The sequence below is a fragment of the Elephantulus edwardii genome, unplaced genomic scaffold (genome assembly GCF_000299155.1).
Source record: "Elephantulus edwardii isolate Elephantulus edwardi_28Jun2011 unplaced genomic scaffold, EleEdw1.0 scaffold00365, whole genome shotgun sequence".
In the NCBI taxonomy this organism is placed as follows: domain Eukaryota; kingdom Metazoa; phylum Chordata; class Mammalia; order Macroscelidea; family Macroscelididae; genus Elephantulus; species Elephantulus edwardii.
In genome coordinates, this window is record NW_006400115.1 from 627,149 (window position 1) to 645,747 (window position 18,599).

General features: G+C 40.9%; 1 pseudogene; it reads left to right on the top strand.

Moving 5' to 3' along the window:
* Nucleotides 1–656: 656 nt before the first annotated feature.
* LOC102868102 lies at nucleotides 657–2,589 on the top strand (annotated as a pseudogene).
* The last annotated feature ends 16,010 nt before the right edge of the window (nucleotides 2,590–18,599 follow it).

Here is an 18,599-nt window from a genome sequence, read left to right on the forward strand (position 1 = left end):
AATCAACACTCTTGGTACCAGCAGCCAGGAAATTAAAAGATGAATTGCATTGGGAAAGTCTGCTGTCCAAAGTACTGAAGAGCAAGGATGTCAGTGTGGAGACTAAGGTGCACCTGATACAGGCCATGGTCTTTGCAATTACTTGTTATGTGTCAGAGAGCTGGACAATGACTAGGGATGATAGAAGGAGAATTGATGCCTTTGAGCTGTGGTGTTGGAGAAGAGTATTGAATATACCGTGTTCTGCTAGGGGAACAAATAAGTTCGTCCTGGAGAGGGTGAAGCCAGGTTGCTCCTTGGAGGCAAGAATTCTGAAGCTTCGTCTGACATACTTTGGACATGTTGCAGTCCTTGGAGAGCGACGTCATGCTTGGGAGGGTGGAGGGACAGTGCAGGAGAGGAAGACCCTCGATGAGATGGATTGATTCAGTCACTGGGGTAATGGGGATAGGTGTGTCGGAGACAATAAGAATGGGAAGGGATGGGAGAGAGGAAGAGCCCTGTGGGGTAGGAGTGCCTGGCCTAGCCTGTCACCTGCGAGTTGGCAGCATCGGTTTGAGTCACTGGTGGTGCCAGCTCCCCGGGTTCCCGCATGGAGTCTTCCCTCAGAACAAGTCTGGATAGAGCCCTGCAGCTGGGCCTCTGCATATGGGACCATGGCAGAGGTGAACGCCTTGCTGTCGGTGGCCTAGTAGCTGTAGGCACTGCACCTGGAGCAGCACAGTGGCCTCTTTGAGCAGCATGGACTGCTGTGGGCTTCTGAGTGCCGAGGCCTCAGTGATGCCTGCTTGCTGGACATGGGCGTGCAGCTCTCTGGCCATCGGTGCTGCATCCTGTCTGGCGTGCTCCAGGCCCATGCACCCCCAGCCCCTGCGCCTTGTCCCACCCCACGGCCAATGTCCATGAAACAACATCTTCCACTCACCACCTACATCTAATGCTCCATCAGAAACACTTCCTACTGATGTGGAGGATGAGGGGCTGCCCCCCACACCTCCAACCCCACCCTGGATGAGCTGTCATCCACCTGCCTGCTTCTCCACCCCGTCCACAGCTGCCCCAGACCCTGTGCTGTCCCCAATGCCTGCCAAGCAACATTTGGCAGGGCTGAGCACAGGACCTCCATGTGTGCTGGTGAGCCGGCCTTCTAAAGAGGAAGAATTCCTACCACCATCACTGTTATCCTGTCCCCAGACAGAGTGTGAGGAGTCCCCATCCACTCTCTCCCAGAGGCCTCCTCAGCCCCTATCTCCACTTCCCAGTGCTCCTGAGATTCTCCCCAAAGCCTCTACACCTGGTCCCAGAGTTTGATGACTCTGAGTACGATGAGGTCCCAGAGGAGGGGCTAGGGGCCCCAGCCAGCATGATGATCAAGAGGGAGTAGCCTCTACCAAGCCGAGTCCCATGGGCTGTCCCCATGGCCAGTCTACTGAGCGAAGGAGAGAAGCTGTCAGGGGATGAGGATGAGGCTGACAACACCTACAAGGGCTTCCCCAATGGTAGATGGCGTGCTAGTATCCTGAGTTTGCCCTTGTCCAGCGGCCCCCTGATTCCCGAGCTCCCACTCCATGGATGGGCTTCCTGGGGGCTCCACCCTCATCACACCGGTCATCAAGGCTGGCTGGCTGGACAAGAACCCACCGCAGGCATCTTAAATTTATCAGAAGCTATGGGTGAGACTGGATGCTGAGTACCTGCATTATTTCGATAGTAACAATGAAGCCTACTCCAAGCACTTTATCACCGTGGCCTGCATCTCCCGAGTGGCTGCCACGGGGGACCAGAAGTTTGAAGTGATCACAAACAACCGGACTTTTGCCTTCCGGCCAGAGAGTGATACTGAATGGAAGGAGTGGATGCAAGCGCTGCAGCAGGTTGTGGCTGATCAGCATGCCCAGGTCCGACTCTCTAATGCCTGTTTATCAGGAGTTCAAGTCTTAGAGCTGCCTGACCACTCAGGCAGTCTAGAGCTGCGTGGCTTTAAAAATAAGCTGTAGTGGGGGACAAATTGTAACTCTACAAGAATCTGGAGGAGTATCACCTCGGCATTGGCATCACCTTCATCGACATGAGTGTGGGCAATGTCAAGGGAGTGGACTGGCACAGCTTTTACCTCACCACCACCTACGGCATCTTCAGCTTCTTGGCCGATTTGGAGCTAGAGAAGGAGCAGTGGCTGGAGGCCATACAGGGAGCTATTGCTGAAATCCTGTCCACCTTGGAGTTGACCGAGCGCATATGGACTGTGGCCAGGTTCTGTGCCGACTGTGGGGCTTCCCAGCCTGACTAGGCTCCTGTCAACCGCTGTGTTGTCATCTGCAAGCGCTGCGCAGGGGAGCACTGTGGCCTGGGCATCTCCAAGGTATGGAGTCTGAAGATGGATAGGAAGGTGTGGATGGAAACACTCATTGAGCTCTTCTTACAACTGAGCATTGGTGCCAGTAACCGCTTCTGGGCAGCCAATGCCCCCCCCCCCCAGTGAGGCCCTAAACCCAGCAGCAGGCCCGGTGCCCGGCAGCACCACCTGGAGGCCAAGTATGTGAGGGCAAGTACAGCCACTACCATCCGCTATTCGGCAACTCTACATAACAACAGCATTGTGATTTCACTTTCTCCACATTTTTGCCATTTTCCAGTTTAGGGATTGGTTTTTTAAGAAATAGTAATAATCCTTAAGGTGTAACATTGTCTCACACTGTGATTTTAATTTGTATTTCCGAAAGACTAATGATATTTAGCATCTTCTTATGTGCTCATTGACAATTTATTATTTTATTTAATAAATTTTTTATTTTATACTAGTTTACTTACAAAGTTTGTACACACTGTTTTTCATACTGGATCTTTCTCCTTCCCTTTACCCACTCCTCCTTCCACCCGTCAAATTATGTGACACTATGATTAAGCTCCCTCCTTCCCGATCCACACCCCTCTGCTCCCTTCCCAGCCTTGGATCTTCATATACTTTCTAAAATAATGGTCTTGTACAACATTTGTCCTTATGAGAATGAGTTAGTTCACTTAGCATAATGCTTTCCAATCCCTGCCAAGTTAGGCAGTAATTTACAAAATCATTGTTCCTGCGAGTTGCATAGTATTCCATTGTGTGAATGTACCATACTTTCTCAATCCATTCCGTTGTTCGGACATTTTGAGCTGTTTCCATGTTCTTGCAATGGTGAATAACGCTGCTATGAACATTGGTGTACAGCTCTCAGTTTGTGCCTTAGTACTCATTTTCTCAAGGTATATTCCAAGCAGTGGAATAGCTGAGTTATATGGAATTTCTATGTTCAGCTTTTTGAGGAAACACCAAAGTGCCTTGCAGTGTGTAGTTGTATCATTTTACAATCCCACCAATAGTGCATAAAAGTTTCTAGCTCATGTAGGGGCCTCTGGTGGACTAGTGACAAGAAGCTTTGCCACATGGTTTGAATCTACCAGATGATCAACTGGAGAAGGAGGAACAATCTTCTTCTGTGCCAGTCAGATCTGACTCGACGGTAAACAACAAGACAAAAAGAAGAGTTTCTATCTTGCCACATCCTTTCCAGCATTTATTACTTACTGCCTTACTAAACTTGCCACTGCTCCTGGAGTTGTGGTTTTGATTTGCATCTCTCTTATTACCAGTAATTTTGAGTAATTTCTTCATGTGTCTGTTGGCTACTTGAATGTAGTCCTCTGTGAAAATCTTTCCATGTCTCTTGCCCATTTTTCTTCTAGAGGCCCCAGGACTATTCTGTAAACTTTTGTTATGAGATGCTTGTCTGAGATGGCATTGCCAAATGTTTGTTGCCCGTCAGTAGGTTTTCTTTTCACCATGTTGGAAAACATTTTTGGTGAGCACAGAAATTTCAACTTTAGAAGGAAGGTCCCATTCATCAATTTTATCTTTTTCACATTATGCATTTCTGGTTGTATTTGGCAGTCCCTTTATACCTTAGACTAGGCTTTTAAGCTTGATCCCAGAATGCCTTTTATGAACTTTATGGTTTGGGGCTTTATTCCCAGGTCTCTGATCCACCTTGAATTGATTTTTGTGTTTAATGTGAGATGTGGATCCTGTTTCAGCTTTCTGCAGGTAGCAGTCCAGTTTTACCAGCACCATTTACTGATGAGGTTATCATTTTCCCATTTGATAGCTTTGATTTCCTTGTCGAGTATCAGTTGACCATAGATATCTGGGTCTATTTCTGGGTTCTCAATTCTGTTCCATTAGTCCATATGCCTATCATTATACCAGTACCATGATGTTTTGGTAATTACTACTGTATAGTAGGTTTTGAGGTCAGGGAGTGCTATGGCTCTCACTTTGTTCTTGTTTTTCTGAAGTGCTTTGTTTATTTGGAATCTCTTTTCTCTACAAATAAACTTGACCATTTTCCTTTCAATCTTCTTGAAAAAGGAATGTGGTGTCTGTATTGGAATCATGTTGAACATGTAGATGTTTTTGGTTGTTGTTGTTGTTGTTATGTGCCATCGAGTCGTTTGCGACTCATAGCAACCCTATGCATAACAGCCCTAAACCCTGCTCTATCCTGCGCCAACTGCACCGCCTCTGACACAACCATCCCGATTACCCCAGTCACCGAATCAATCCATCTCATAGAGGGTCTTCCCCTCCTGCGCTGTCCCTCCAACCTCCCAAGCATGATGTCCCTCTCCAAGGACCCGTCCCTCCTGGCAACATGTCCAAAGTATGTCAGACGAAGCCCCAGAAACCTTGCCTCCAAGGAGTAGCTTGGTTTAATCCTCTCCAAGATGTTTTTGGTAGGATCGTCATTTTCACAATATTGAGTCCTCCTGTCCATGAACAGGCAACAGTTTTCCATTTACTTAGGTCTTTTATTGAATCTCACAAAAATGTTCTGTAGTTTTCTTTGTATAAATCTTTTGTGCTTCTAGTTAGGTTCACTCCCAAGTATTTAAATTTGCCAAAAACTTCTTAATCTTAACTAAATATTATGAGAGATTAAATTGCTGATTCTGAGGCCTTCAGACCACAGTCTTGGGATACAACAAGATCAATTTGGCATGACATAGTCCTCAAAGACAATATTTTACAGCCTAGTTTTGGTGTGTAGATCTTAAATGTTTTCGACAGCACATCTAAGGTACAACTATTGGACTCCACTCAGTCACTCATCACTGTTGAATTGGGACCAACTCATAACTGATCTTCCAGACAGTTTTTAGAAGTTATAAATCACATGAGAGGAGATTGCCAAGCTTTCCTCTGAGGAACAGCTCATGGATTTTAACTGCTTGACTTTGGGTTGTCAGTACAATTCTCTACTCAATAGGCCAACACAGCTCCCTACTAGACTCCACAATAAATCAACTCAAGGTGGATCAGAGACCTGAGAGTAAAGCCTAAAACCATAAAATTCATAAGAGACAAACTGGGATCAAGCTTAGAAGGCCTCGTCTATGGTATAAAGAGACTGCCAAATACAGCCAGAGCTGTACAATCTGAAGAGGATAAAATTAACAAAGGGACCTTCTAAAGGTTAAATCCCTGTGCACATCAAAACCCTTTTTCCAACAGGGTGGGTGAAACGAAAACCTACTGAATGGGAACAAACATTTGGTAATATATAATCCCAGACAAGAGTCTCATAATGAAAGTTTACAGAATACTCCTGGGCCTCCACAAGAAAAAAGACTGATAACCCAATTACAAAATAGACAAAAGACGTGGAAGGAATTTTCACAGAGGAAGATATTAGAATGTCCAACAGACACATGAAGAAGTGCTCAAAATCACTGGCAATAAGAGAGATGCAAATTAAAACCACCAGTAGCAGTGGCAGAGTTTAATGGGACAGCAAGTAATAAGTTGGAAAGGATGTGGTGAGATAGGGACTCTCATACATTGTTGATGGGATTGTAAAATGGTACAACCACTCTGGAAGGCAGTTTATCACTTCCTCAAAAAACTGAACATAGAAATTCCATACAACCCAGCTATTCCACTGCTTGAAGTATACCCCACGAAAATGAGAACCAAGGCACAGAGACTTGTACACCAATGTTCATAGCAGCATTATTCATCATGGAACATGGAAACAGCCTGGATGTCCAACCACAATGGAATGGATTGAGAAATTATGGTACATTCACGCAATGGAACACTACACAGTTCCCAGGAGCAATGATTTTATAAATTACTACCTAAGTTGTGAGGGACTGGAGAGCATTATGCTGAGTGAACTAACTCAGTCTCATGAAGACAAATACTGTATAAAATCATTATCATAGAACTAGTATGAGAATACAAGGCTGGGGGGAGGGTGGAAGCAGAGGGGTGAGGATGGGTGGGGAGGACAGGTTAATTATAGGGTTATACAATTTGATGGGGGCAGGGGATGAAGGGAATGGGAAAGATCCAGTGTGAAAGACAATGTATTTGAACTTTGTAAATAAATTAGTATAAAATTTTAAAATACCACCTAAACATTTAAAAAAATAAAACATAAACATCAATGTGAAAAGGGAAAAAAATGAAAGCATTTGCTATTTATTCCTGGGTCAGCCTCACTGAGAATTATTTTCTCCATGGTGGAGTGATTCTCATTTTCAGTAAATCCTAATGTCTATGTCCTACAGGACCAAGAGCAAGGCCTGGGACCCAAACAAAGCTGGAATCTTCCTGGGGCTACATCTTCAGTGAAAAGGCAGACTAAGAAACAATCTTCTTAACAGCAGTATAAATACAAAGAAACATGATTCATTTGGACTAACTTAGGGGAAACAATAAACCTGTCCTCACACTTGTTAGTGTTAAGGCTACTCATAATCTACAGAGAATATTCTTATTTTGCCTCCCCCACTGAAACTTCCCTGACAAAGGCTGCAAACGATCCTCTAATTATCAAACTCTAATTGTCAAAACTGTGAATACTTTCCTATCTTTTTACCTTTTGGTTTCTCCTGAGGCATTTGGCACTCTAGTCTAAGACTCCCTTCTATAAAGTCTCTAGACTCTCAGCTTCAATAGATTGTTGTTATGTGCCATTGAGTCGCTTGTGACTCATAGCTACTCTATAGCCCTGAAACCTGCTCTATCCTGTGCCAATTTTATTGTCTCTGACACACCTACCCTCATTACTCCAGTAACTGAATCAATGCATCTCATTAAGGGTCTTTCTCTCTTGCGCTGTCTCTCTACCCTTCCAAACATGATCTCCCTCTCCAAGGACTGGTCCCTCCTTGCAAAATGCTCAGAGTACGTCAGATGAAGCCTCAGAATTCTTGCCCCCAAGGAATAGCCTGGTTTCACCCTCTCCAGGACAAACCTGGTTGCTCTCCTGGCAGTCCATGGTATACTCAATACTCTTCTCCAGCACCACAGCACAAAGGCATAAATTTTCTTTCTATCATTCCTAGTCATTGTCCAGCATTCTGACACATAGCAAGTAATTGCGAAGACTATGGCCTGGATCAGATGCACCTTAGTCTCCAGACTGACATCTTTGCTCTTCAGTACCCTGATAGCAGACTTTCCCAATGTAATTCATCTCTTGATTTCCTGGCTACTGGTACCAAGTGTTGATTGTAGAGCCAAGCAAACTAAAGCTGTTAACAATCTCAATCTCTTTACCATCTATCATAATGCTGCTAATCGGCCCAGTGGTAAGAATCTTTGTTTTCTTGGTGTTGACATAACTGTGGCTGTACTGGTAAGTCTGACATTCATATCCAGGACTGTAATGAGTATGTTCTTACATTGTGAAGCATGTAACCAATGTCTCTAAACAATTTGTGTGAAAAATGTTGAATGGGAATCTAAACTGCTGTGTATACATTTACTGAAAACAGAAGAAAACATCTTTATGTCACATGGAAATAGCAGCTAAGAAATCAGACAACGTATTATATTGAGCAATTCTGCTGCAAAGAGCCTCTTTAAAGTGTTAAAGAGCAAAGATTCACTTCACTTTGAAGACTAAAGTGTGCCTGATCATTTCCAATTGTCTCATATGCATAGCAAAGTTATACAATGAATAAGCAAAATTGAAGAAACATTGATGCCTTTGAGTTATTGATGTATTGGTAAAGAATGTGAAATATACTCTGGACTACCAAGAGAACTCAATGGCACTGAACAACAACAACCAGGAGAATGAACAAATTTGTTTTGGATGAAATACAGAAAGAATGCAGTTTGGAAGCCAGGATAGTGAGACTGCCTCACATACTTTGGATATGTTGCCAGGAGGCACAAGTCCCTGGAGAAAGACAATTCTTAGAAATAATTCTCAGCAACAAAGAAGATCCTCAATGAGATGAGTTGTCAAAATGTCTGCAATAACAGGGTCAAAGCAATCACAGCGAGGATAACACAGGATAGGACAGTGTTTCATTCTGTCATACAAGTTGCTATGAGTTGGAACTCGTCAACAGCACTTTACAAAAACAATCTGTATGGAAACAAGACTGCCACATCCTTCTTCCTTAAAGGTACAGCGTGGCTTTTTGGTTAGCAGCCAACTTAACACTGCCTGACCAGGGAACCTAAAGTCAAATGTTGTTGTGGTGTACTGTTGAGTTGGAATGAACACATAGTTGGCTCTGCAGCGGGTTTTCAGAGGCAGTAAATCACATGGGAGAAGAATGTCTTTTTCCCGTGAAGCAGCTGGTGAATTCTGTTTACCTTTGTATTGGCAATCCAGAGCTCAAGACAAATAACATTAGTAGAAAATATTTGCATTGACGATTGCTCTCTTTCATAGAATTATTTACATGAATTCAGTTTAGACAAACTTTTATTTCAAAGGTCAGACTAAAATCCATGTTTTAAAGTGAATCAGTAAATATGTAAGTTGCTCTATAGAAAATGCTGTATAGAATTTTGTATGCTCATAAATTGTTTTCCAACTCCTTGCACATTTCACTGTAATATTTTACTTTGTCATCTCATGCTGCCTTTTGAAATCTTCTATTCAGCTCTTTAGTATCTTGAAGTCTTCCTTCTGCTTTGGCTTCCCTACACTCCAGTGCAATATTCAGAGTCTTTTCTGATATCCATTTTGGTCTTTTCTTCCTCTTTTGTCTTTGCAATGACCGTTTGCACTCTTCCTGGATGATACCCTTGATATCCTCCCACAACTCATCTGGCCTTCGCTCATTAGTGTTCAAAGCCTCAAACCTGTTCCTGAGATGGTTCTGAAATTCAGGTGGGATAGACTCAAAGTCATATTTTGGTTCCCGTGGATTCAGTTTAATTTTCCTCAGCTTCAGCTTGAACTTGCATATGAGTAGTTGGTGGTCTGTTCCACAATCAGCTTCTGGCCTAGTTTTCACAGCTGATATTGAGCTTCTCTTCTTTCCACAGATGTAATCGATCTGATTCCTATGCATACCATCAGGTGAAATCCATGTATAGAACCTGCGTTTATGTCTCTTAAAAATGTATTTGCTGCACACTCATGCTTATTGCAGCTTTGTTCACAATAGCAAGGAGTTGGAAACAAACTAAGTGCCCATAAACAAACGAATGGATAGAGAAGCTGTGGTATATTCACACAATAGAATACTATGCTGCATTCAAAAACAAGGAACTCATGCAATATTATTCAAAATGGGTGACTCTGAAGGACATTATGCTGAGTGAAGTATCTCAGTCACAAAAGGACAAATACTGCATGGGTGCCACTGTTGTAAAACAGGACTGACCTTGGGGTTGGGGAGGGACTGAGAAAGATGGGTTCAATAATGTCTACTGCACTGAAACAGATGAGGGAAAAAACTGTTTAAAAGGGATACGTCATTAGGTATTTTTGTCATGACAGGAGTCTAGAGTGAAGGCTACATGGTGGGGTGAACTTGGGGGAGGGTTTGTAAAACAATGAAAGAATTTGTCTTTTCTTTTTCCAAGAGGATAGTGTACTAGGAGGGAGGGCTGGGAGGGGAGAAAGGAACAACAATGAATGAATGGAAATCCAAAGTCTCTGTAAGTTCTAACTGACGTTAATAATAAATTTAAATAAAAAAATAAAATAAAAAAGTATTTGCAATGAAATGTGCAAGGAGTTGGAGTCAGAAAATCAAAAGGGCTGAACTCGCTCAGCATTTCTTAAGCTCAAGGAACTGAGGAACAAACTCAAACCTCGAGTTGCTATAATCAAGGATGCTTTAGGCAGAATATGAAATGACCCAGGAAGTATTAAAAGAAGGTGGAAAGAATATACTGAGTCACTGTATCAAAAGAAATTGGCAGACACAGAAGAATTTCATGAAACAACATATGAACAAGAGCCTATGGTGATGAAGGAAGAAGTTCAGGCTGCTTTGAAGGAAACAGCAAAAAATAAGGCCCCGGGAATAGATGGTATACCGATTGACATATTTGAGCTAACAGATGCTGCCCTGGATGTCCTCACCAAGTTGTGCCAAGAAATCTGGAGAACAACCACTTGGCCAACTGACTGGAAGAGATTTCTATTTGTTCTCATCCCAAAGAAGGGTGACCCAACAGAGTGTGGAAACTATAGAACAGTATCATTGATTTCACATGCAAGCAAGAGTCTACTGAAGATTATAAAAAATGACTGAGACAGCACATCAGGAGAGAACTACCAGAAATTCAGGCTGGGTTTAGAAAGGGTCTTGGTACTAGGGATATTGTAGCTAATGTTAGGTGGATCTCAGTTGAAATCAGGGAATACAAGAGGATGTGTTTCATTGACTATGCAAAGGTGTTTGTGTGGATCATAACAAACCGTGGCAGACTCTGAGAAGAATGGGAATCCCAGAACACTTGATCGTGCTAATGCAAAACCTATACTTGGACCAGGAGGCAGTTGTCAGAAAAGAGCAGGGAAACACTGCATGGTTCAAAATTAGAAAGGGTGTACGCCAGGGATGTGTCTTGTCTCCATACCTTTTCAACCTGTATGCAGAACTGATTTTCTGGGAGCCTGGGCTCTATGAGGAGAAATGTGGCATCAGGATTGGTGGAAGATCTATCAACAATCTGTGCTTATGCAGATGACACAACCCTGCTTGCTGAAACTGAGGAGGACCTGAAACGCATGCTGCAGAGGGTCAAGGACTGAAGCCTTCAATATGGATTGAGGCTCAATGTCAAGAAGACAAAGATTCTCACCACTGGACCAATTGGTGGCATCAGGATGGATGGTGAAGAGATTGAGATTGTTCACAGCTTTAGTTTGCTTGGCTCCACAGTCAACACTCTTGGAAACAGCAGCCAGGAAATTAAAAGACGTATTGTGATGGGAAAGTCTGCTGTTAGGGACACAGTGGTGTGTCTCTAGAGACTAAGATGTGTCTGATACAGGCCATGGTCTTTGCAATCACTTGTTACGCATCAGAGAGTTGGACAATGACTAGGGAGGATAGAAGGAGAATTGACGTCTTTGAGCTGTGGTGCTGGAGAAGATTATTGAGGTACCATGGACTGCTAGGAAAACAAATAGATTCATTCTGGAGAGGGTTAAACCGGGCGGCTCCTTGGAGGCAAGGATTCTGAGGCTTCGTCTAACATACTTTGGACATCTCATAAGGAGGGACGAGTCCTTGGAGAGGGACATCATGCTTGGTAGGGTGGAGGGACAGCGCAGGAAGGGAAGGCCCTCTATGAGGTTGATTGATTCAGTGACTAGGGTAGTCGGGATGGGTGTATCAGACAGTGCGATTGGCACAGGACAGAGCAGAGTTTAGGGCTATTGTACATAGGGTCGCTATGAGTTGGAATCGACTCGATGGCACGTAACAACAACAACAACAACATAAATTGTTTTATAAACTCTTCTGGCTCTGTTTCCAAAGCAGTGTATAATTGCTAGCAATAAAATGCAATGTAAGATTCCTGAAAATATCTTTGTTTTATGGATTTTTTGAGTCAAATATGGCACGAATTTTCCAATTGCATATTAAATAAACTTCACTTTAAAAAAATATTTCCCTCTTAAAGTAATAAAAAGAAATCTGTCAATACTTTTTTGGAAATATATTCAGAATACAGTAACTTCTTACGATATCCACTGCTGCCGCTGTGACTCGTAACATTGTCATTTCTCACCATTTTTCCTGCTCCTTGGTATTCCCCACAATGCAACCAAAATTATCATTTTGCATAATGCATGCCAAATTATATTGATTCTCTTCACTTTCTCTTCCTTTTTGCCCATTTTGTTCCACCTACATTGCATCCCTTTCATTCCTGAAATGCTACACTCCTGCCTTAAAGTTTTGAAATTGGCTCTTATTGACTGTAGTGTCCTCGATCAGCATAGTCATGGCTTGCTCTTCAGTTTCTTGACTCTGCAGAGGAAAAGTGGTCACCTCATCAGAGTTGACTTCCCTGGCAACTCCTTTAGAAATGGTACTCTGTCTTCGTGCTATCTCCCTATTTATTTTCCTTCAAACATCTCACTACTCTCTGGAATACTGTATCTAGGTGTTTGTTGTCTTTACATAGTGCCCTTCTGGCCTTTGAGAATATAAATTCTGCGAGGACAGGAACATTCTCTGTTTGGTTCATTGCTGAATCTTCAGTGCTAGCATTTATTGTTGTTTGTTGTAATGTGCTGTTGAGTCAGAACTGACACATAGCTGACTCTAGTGGCTTTTCAGAGGCTGTAAATCTCATGAGAGGAGATTGTCACCAGATCAGCTGTTAGATTCTTACTGCCTGCCTTTGAGTTGGCAGGGTAATTCCTTGCCCACTAGTACACCACAGTTCTCTACTATCATATGTTGTTGTGTGCCCTTGAGTTGGAAATGGCCCAGCAGGTTTGTTGTTTTTTTTTTTTTCACGGCACTGGGTGGACTTTTATTTTACCCAGCAGGTTTTTAGAGGCAGTAAATCACACAGAAAGAGACAGCCAATTTTTCAATAGACGAACACAAGGCATTAAAAAAATAATTAAATTCAATTATTAAGGAAAATGTATCATTTTAAAGTAGAAAACTTTCCAGAGCAAGTTAATTCTGATGTTAGTTGATTCAAGAACTATAGTTCCTCAGATCCTTGGAATTTGCTGAGACACTTTAAAAGTGTTCACAGATCAAATCTATTTTCATAATACATTAAAGTATTATATGCCATTTTCACTGTGTTGAAATTTGCAATGATGGTACAAAAAGAATAGTGGGGAAAACCACTGGTGCCTTATCAAGAATCAAGTCAATGGCACCACACTGCACATTGTTTTTTCACTACCATGCATGTACTAGTAAAAAAAAAAAGCCGGTGTAAGGGTAATATTCCTGTGTCAACATGGGCATGATTCTCAGTATAATGTTATTATTCTGTGTGTTGTAAAGCCTAACTTCTATTATGTTAATGAGGCAGGATTAGAGACGGTTATGTAACTATATTAATCAGTCTTTATTCAATGTTATCTCCTCAAGGGTATGGTTTGTGTGTGTATCATAAGATTTCATAGATATAGATTGTTGTTGTTATTTACTATTTCTATATTGTAGTTGTTACATGCCTTCAAGTAGAAACTGACTCATAGATGACCCTCCAGTGGGTTTTCAGAGACTGTAAACAACACAGGAGGAGATTGCCCATCTTTATTCTATGGAACAGCTGGTGGATTTTATATATATATATAAAAAGAAATAGAAATAAATAAAAATATATAAAGTGTCACTGGTTTTGATTCTGTAGAGAAAGCAAGCATTTCTTAAGAATGGCCTTGCATTCTTAATTATGAAAAAAGTATTCATTTTGTTATTTTTTTTAGATAATTTCTTTTTTTTTACTTTTTTGGATAATTTCTATGACAAAATGTGAAGTATACACAAAGCACTTCTATTTCTATGATGATTGTCTCTAGGCAAATAATATTTTTTGTTTGATTTTCTAGAGTTGCTCTGGTAGCCTAGTGGGTTGGAAGATATGCTTACACCTCAAAGGAGATGTATTCAAATCTACCATATGCTCCACAGGAAAAGAACAGGGAATCTCCTCTCATGTGATTTACACTCTCTGAAAGCTTGCTACAGGTTAATTTTTTGTTTGTTCTGTGTTTACAGCAATGTGAATGGAGTTGTGTCACTGTGTCTGTTATCTACCAAGTGATTGATTAGTTATTGAACTGGAAAGAAGATATTGATATTTTTTCTCATTTTTTATTTCTTTTTTTAATTGACATTTTTATTGTAAGTTTGTAAAGAACTTGGATTTCCATTCATTCATTGTTGCACATTTTTCTCCCTGTCCCCTTTCCCCCAAGTTCGCTTTTTCTTTGGAAAAAAAGTTCCTTCATTGTTATACAGTCTCGTCCCATCCCCTGACCACTTTACTATGCAACTCTTACTTTAGACTCTTGTCATACCAGTAATACTTAATCATATATTCCTTTTCTACAGTTCTCTCTCTCATCTGTTTCAATGCCATGTACATTATTTATCCCCTTTTTTCTTTGTTTCCCCCCAACACCCCTGTCAGTCCTATTTTATAAATGTAGCATTATACAATATTTGTCTTTTTGTGACTGAGATATTTCACACAGCATAATGTCCTCCATGGTCACCCATTTTGTATAATATTTCCTGTGTTCTTTGTTTTTCAGTGCTGCATAATGTTCCATTGTGTGAATATACCACAGCTTCTCTATCCATTTGTTTGTTGATGGGCACTTTGATTGTTTCCAACTCTTTGCTATTGTGAACAAAGCTGCAATAAACATGGGTGTGCATATATCTTCTTGGGTGGCAGTTCTGGTTGGTTGACTAGGTTAAATGGTATTGCTTTCTTGATTTCTTTTTCTGAGTTCTTTTGGTTCTGTAGAAGAACCCCACTGATTTTTGAATATTGATGTTATATCCTTGCCACTATACTAAATTGGTCTACTAGCTCTAATAGTTCTTTTATTGAGTCCTTGGGGTTTTCTGTGTACACTATCGTATCATCTCATCTGCACTGAGCTACAGTTTAACCATCTTTTTGCATATCTGGATGCCTTTTATTTCCTTCTCTTATCATATTGTCCCAGCAAGTACTTCCAATACAGTATTGAATAGAACTGGTGACAGTGGGCATCCCTGTTCATGAGGAAAATGTTTTTAGTCTATCTCCATTTATAATGATATTGGCTCTTGGTTTTGCATATATACTATTCACTATTTTGAGAAAATTACCTTCTATTGAAATTTTGCTGAGTGTCTTTATCAGGAAGGAGTGTTGGATTTTGTCAAGAGCCTTTTCTGCATCAATTGCTAAGATCATATGGTTCTTGTTATTTGCTTTGTTAATGTGGTGAATTATGTTGCTTGTTTTTCTTATGTCGAATCATCCTTGCATAGCTCTTATGAATCCCACTTGGTCATGGTGAATTATTTTTTTGATGTGCTTTTGGATTCTATTGGCTAGGATTTTTTAAGGATTTTTGCATCTATAGTCATGAGATATGTTGATCTGTAGTTTTGATTACTGTCTTTGCCTGGTTTCAGTATTAGGGTTATGCTTGGTTCATAGAATGTCACTGGGAGTGTTCCTTCTTTTTCTATTATTTTTAAAATAATTTAAGTCGAATTAGCAATAGATCTTTGATTGTTTCATAGAATACAGCTATGAAGACATCTGGTCCAGGGCTTTTCTTATGGAAAGTCTTTTTTATGACCTGCTCAATTTCTTCTTGTATGATTGGTCTGTTCAGGTGTTCTATATCTATCTGGGTCAATCTGGGTAGAGCACCAGCATCAAGGAATATGTCCATTTCCTCTAGGTTTTCAAATTTATCAGAGTATAGCTTTTCATAATAGTCCAATGTTATTTAATTTCATCTGGTTCTGTTGTGATGTCACCTCTATCATTTCTTAATTGAGTTGTCTTTGTCTTCTCTTGTTTTATTAAGTTTGCCAGTGGTTTGTTAACTTTATTGACCCTTTCAAAAAACCAGCTCCTGGTCTCATTGATGGTTTCAATTGCTTTTTCTGTCCTCTATCTCATTAATTTCGTCTCTTCTCCTTATAATTTAATTTTTTTCCTAGAGGCTATAGGATTAAATTTTTGCTCTTTTTCTATTTGATGAAGGTATTGAGTTAGATCATCGATTTTTCTTCTTTCTTCCCTTTTTATGTGTGTGCTTATTGCTATGAACTGCCCCCTGAGGATTGCCTTAGCTGCATCTCAGATGATTTGGTATGGTGTATTTTCATTTTCATTTGTCTTAAGGAACTTTTAAATGTCATTCTTTTTCTTTTTACAAGCCAACTCTGTTTTAGCAGATAAATATTTTGTTTCCATGGGTAGTTTTGTAAGTGTAATGATCCTATGGTTAATTTCTATTTTTATGGTATTATGGTTTGAGAAGATAGCTTTGTGTCTTTATATGTAATTGATTTTGGAGAATGTACCATGTGCACTTGAGAAGAAAGTAAATTGAGTTTTAGTTGACTGTAGTTCCCAGAATACATTCATGAGTTTGAGCTGACTGATTATGTAGTTTAGATCCTCTCTCTCTTTTTTTTTTATTATTGTGCAAAACATGTATGAGGATACAAGGAGGTGAGTGTTGGGAGCAGAAGGGTGAGGATGGGCAGGGATGAATTTGCAGGGATGCAGTTGGATGAATGCACAATTTGGTGGGTTGTGGGAGTAGGTGAAGGAAATGAAAAATATCCAGTGGGGACCAAGTGGTACAGGGCAATGGTAAGCTTAGTCCAATGGTGATTAAACAAACTGTCTTATTCACTTGTGAGTTTCTTATTTGGGAATGGGGTGCAGACTCTCTGACTTCTTCATGCTGAACCAGGGCGTTGATGTGAAGGGGGACAGGGAGCACACTCTATCACCTTATTGGTGGTCCTGGGTTCTTACCTTATTGTTCTGTTAGAAGCTATTTTCCTGATATTTACTCTTCTCTGTACCGCAAAGTGTTTTCCAAGGTGGGTCCAGCGGCGATGGCTGACTGAACCCTGCGGCTCCATCCTCCTTTGCTTCCTTAGCTGGCAGTTGTATTTCCTTTTTGTCTCTGGAACTGGGTTTAGGGTCAGGTCTGGAGTAAAACTCAGTGTTAAGGTTACCTATAGGAAAGGGAGCAAAGCTAGAGAGAACAAACTTGTGAGTTACAAACAGAAGGGCTTTGGAGGTGTTACTTATGGGTGTACTGGGGGAGAAGGTGGAGGAAAGTAGCCTAGATAAAATTCTCTATATACCCAAGGCAGTTTTTTCTATCCAGGGGTTGGATAGCACAACCCGAGAGCTGAGGAGGTCACCCTGAGGACCAAATGGCTCCCCCTGAGGGTCAGATGGCTCCCCCCGAGGTCCAGATGGCTCCCCCTGAGGGCCAGATGGTTCCCCCCCCGAGGGCCAGGTGGCTTCCCCCGAGGACCAGGTGGCTCCCCCTGAGGGAGATCCTCTCTATCTTTGTTGAGTTTCTTTTGAGTTGACCTATCCTTTTGTGATCATGGTGTGTTTAATTCTCTTACCACTAGTGTGTTGTCTATTTTCCCCCCTTCAATTCTCTTAACCATTGTTTTATGTATTTTTGCAGGTCTATCATTTAGAGCATAAATGTTGACCAACGTTATGTCTTGATCTCTTCTGTCTTTAATCAGAATGTAATGCTTTTCCTTATATTTTTTATAGTGGTTTTAATTCTGAAGTCTATTTTATCAGAGATTAGTATTGCCATTCCTGCTTTTTGAGATTGCCATTTGCTTGGTATTTTTCCAGCCTTTGATTTTGAATTTGTCTTTCTCTTCTTTGTTTAGATGTGTCTCTTATAGGCAACATATTGATGAACTTTTTTTTTATCCATTCTACTACTCTTTTTCTCTTGATTGGCACATTTAGTTTATTCACATTAAGTGTGATTATTGTCAGGTCTGGTTTTACTGCTAACATTTTGTTGTATTTCTTGTTCTGTTGTTTCTGGTTACTATGGGCCACCCACTTCCTTTTGGCATCTCTGTGTGAAATATTTAACTTACAATTTCTCATAGTTTTGGTCTTGTTTTCACAAATTCCTTTCTTTTCTGCAAAGGATCTAAATTCTCCTTCATATTTGATGGAGAGCTTTGCTGGATATTGGATCCTTGGCTGGCAATTGCTTTCTTTCAACTTTCTGTGTGTGTGTGTGTGTGTGTGTGTGTGTGTGTGTGTGTGTGTGTGTGTATGTGTGTGTATGTATATTATGTGTGTATGTATATATATGTGTGTGTATGTGTGTGTGTGTATCCCATTGTCTTCTAGCTCCCATGGTTTCTGCGGAGAAAGCAGAACTTAATCTAATTGTTTGCCTTTTGTAAGTAACTCTTTGTTTTTCTCATGCTGATTTCTATATTTTATCTTTGTCTTTCAATTTGGAGAATTTTACTATGTCTTTTTAATTTTTTTATTTTAGACTCGTTTACGTACACATTTTTCATACATTGTTTTTACACTGAATCTTTCCTATTTCCTTTACCCACTAATTACCTCCTCCCTTGGACCCTTATCTTGATGTTTTTCTTTTTCAGTGTAGTCTATTTGGTGTTTGCTGTGCTTTTTTTTTGAATGTGGATTTCTCTGTTCTTCAAAATACCTGGGGAGTTTTCACCTAGTACTTCTTCCACAATTTTCTCAGTGATTTTCCTGTCATTCCCATATTCTGGAATTTCAATCATATGTG